This window comes from Dipodomys spectabilis, unplaced genomic scaffold (assembly GCF_019054845.1).
Source record: "Dipodomys spectabilis isolate Male_0828 unplaced genomic scaffold, ASM1905484v1 ptg000178l, whole genome shotgun sequence".
Taxonomy (NCBI): Eukaryota; Metazoa; Chordata; class Mammalia; order Rodentia; family Heteromyidae; genus Dipodomys; species Dipodomys spectabilis.
The window spans coordinates 4,044,607-4,047,865 of record NW_024870855.1 but is presented as its reverse complement, the minus strand read 5'-3'; the positions used below and the strand labels follow the sequence as shown (position 1 = coordinate 4,047,865).

The window sequence follows — 3,259 nt, the reverse complement described above, 5'->3', positions numbered from 1 at the left end:
AGACAGGAAGCTGGACATGCCCAGGCAGGAAGTGAGATTCTATCCTAAAAATAACCAATGAAAGCCAGAGTTGAAGGCTTGGCTCAGAACTAGAGGATCAATCTAATGAGTGAGAGGCCTCAGTTCAAGTCTCAATAATGCAAGGCAAAAAATAGTCCAAAAGCATTGAGATGTTAGGTTGTGGGTTGTCCAACTATAGCCTACCAGGTAAATCAGACCTGTGGCTGGTTTTTACCTTTTATATTTGTAAAGAGTTGTGAAAAAGAAATGAAACAAATGAGAAAATGCACTTGTGGCAGAGACCATATGTAGTTCACAAAACCCTGCATGGAAAATGTTTATACAGCTGTTAGCCACATGTGTTATATAAATTTAAATTAATTGAACATTAAGACAAAAGAACAATCTAGTTCCCTGGTCACATCAGCCATATTTGGGCTGAACAGTCTAGCCAATGGCTGCCATATTGGAAAATGCAGGTACAGGCTTTCCTAACACAACAGAAAGTTTGACAACAGATGTCAGGCTAGATTAAACGTCCTGTGAATGTTAGGGGAGCATTTTTGTGGTTGTTCTATGTTGTGGCTGTGTTGAAGGAAACTGATTACCACAATGTGAACAATGGTAATTTTGCAAGACAGTATTGTGACAGGTTTCAAATGGAGTTCCAGGTGAGGGTAAGTTAGACTCCAGAAACTAAATCTGAGGCTGACCTTACCATGCTGCCAAACCCACACTGGAGCTACCATTGGCAGTGTGTCCAATTTTGAGTTATTTTAGCTTACTTTCTACCTCCTTCAAATTGTGGGCAGGAAACAAATAGCAAGGTAAGAGATGTAAGGCTGACATAAATAATGACATTAAAGCCAGGTGCTAGTGGCTCACACTTGTAATCCTAGCTACTCAGGGGCCTAAGAGCTGAGGACCATGGTTCAAAGCCAACCTGGGCAGGAAAGCCCATGAGACTCTTATCTCCAAATAACCACCAGAAAACCAGAAGTGGAACTGTGGCTCTAACTGGCAGAGCACTAGCCTTGAGCACTAGCCCTGAGTTCAAGTCCTATGATTGAAAGCAATAAATAAATACATAAATAAATAAGTAAATAATCACATTATATAAGACAAATGGTGCAGGCAATCTCAATACAAGAGACTCAACCAAATAGTATACTTATTAAATAGAAAAATAAAATTCAAGTACCAAAATATACTATATGCTGATAACACTAGTGAAAGAGTGTAAATTTCCTACATTAGTTTCAAAGTAAATCTTAGAGCAAACAGCATTGCCATAGATAAAGAAGATGGTGGTCTGCAGTAAAGCGGGGGGGGGGGGGGGTGAACATATTACAAGAAGATACAACACTTTTGTGTTATAATGGAGAATCCCAAATACATGCAGCAAATGCTTGTAGAACTTGAAGGAGAAACATCCGTGGTTAGACTCAGAGATTTCAATACCCTTCCCTCTAAACAAAACAAAACAAACAAAAATGAGTAGACAGACTTGAATATGGTTTGCAAAACAATAGGATCATTTCACTCAGTCACACAATTCTTTTGCAGAGCACACAGATTGACCACATGCAATTGGAGACTTAAAGCTAAAAGATATAAAGACCTAGGAAAAATCAACAATGAGAGCTCAATGCTAGTGGCTCACACCTGTAATCCTAGTTACTCAAGAGGCTGGAATCTGGAGGAGTATTGTTCAAAACTGGGAACAAAAGTCTGCAAGACTCTATCTCCAAAATAACCAGCAAAAAGCTGGGCTGGAGGTTTGGCTTAAGTGGTAGAACACCACCTTAGCAAGCAAGTGTGCTAGGTTCTAGTACAATATACACACAAGAAAAAGAAATTTTTTTAAATACCCACTAAATTTAAGATGAAAATTATTTCTACAACCTCAAGAAATAGTATTGTCTAAAAGGTTCTTTTTTTTTTTTAAACAAGAAGTTTATTTAAACAACAAGACGCTTGACTTGAAGGGAAAACTATCTAGGATTCTTTTTTTTTTTAAGAGTAATTTACCCCTACTTAAAGACAGATTGCCCTACATGTAACAGCTATGTACAAAAAAGTTATAAAATTGTCCTTGGTTTTACAATGATAAATGAAAACATTAAAATTCTCCAGTCAAACAAGGTATGCAAGGATTTTTGTTGTTTTTTTTCTTTTTCTTTTTTTGTTAAAACAGTGAGAGCAAAATAACTTACTGAAATATAAAGATAAAAGCTGAATGAGCATGCCACGAATGGAGAAAGGGGATATTTTCAGAGGACCAGTATTTTTCCCATCTCCATTTGATGTCAATCAAAATATACCATTGGCCATTTAGTTTAAAAGGAAAAGGAAAAGCAATATGCTTGTGCAATACACCAGTTACTTTATGTACAATAAAGGAATGGGGAAGGGGAAAAGGAAAGAATAGAGAAAACTATACTGTAGTAGTCAGGATGTGGTGGAACCAAATTGCAGTTTTCTAATTAAGAATGTATTCTTGGTCTATAAGAACAAAGTTCTGGAGCAAAGTAGCAGGTTCCCTTTTTTAGTAGACAGCTCCTCTCTGCTGCTGGAACACATCAATTGTATCTCCATCCTCCATTTCCAACTGTGCAGGTGTGTCTGTGTCATTGATTGGCTGCCCATCAAATCAGAATCTGACCTGCCTCATTGACAAACCCTGTCGTTCACAGTAGGCTTTCATTAGTTTACTAAGTGGTGTATGCCTCTTCATCTTAAACTGCACCACAGAACCATCCTGCCCCGCCACCTTCAAATTAATATGATCGTTGTTCTCAGCCTTGACTCCTTCCTTGGGCTTTTCGTCGGCCATCGCGAGCGCCCGTCTCCTCAGATGCTGCTTCACAAAAGAGGTCCCCGGTCCGCACCGAATGAGCACACAGGCAGCACCACAGCGGCTGGAGGAGGTCCACAAGATTCTTGAAAAGCTGTTTTATGAAAATATTGCAACCATTTTAATTCCTGCATTTGTAATACAGAACATGACTCTGACTTCCGGCTACACTTCAAACTCATTTTCCAGACATGTTTTCAACATGCTTTTGCGAGTCTTTTGTTAATCGGGTCCTCAGCTTTTCTTTTTAAGGCATTTGTCCCAGTCACCCACACACCCAGAGCTCCAAGCCCAAGGCACAACTCACTGTAAGCACATAGGAACCCCACGAGGAGGGAGAGGCAGCCTGGATCATGCTTGTGTGTTTGCCCCAAACAAAGCCTCCCACTCCCTTCCAGCACA

At 39.5% G+C, this 3,259-nt stretch overlaps 1 pseudogene; it reads right to left on the bottom strand.

Moving 5' to 3' along the window:
• Positions 1-2,378: 2,378 nt before the first annotated feature.
• Positions 2,379-2,842, bottom strand: LOC122120765 (annotated as a pseudogene).
• Positions 2,843-3,259: the final 417 nt, after the last annotated feature.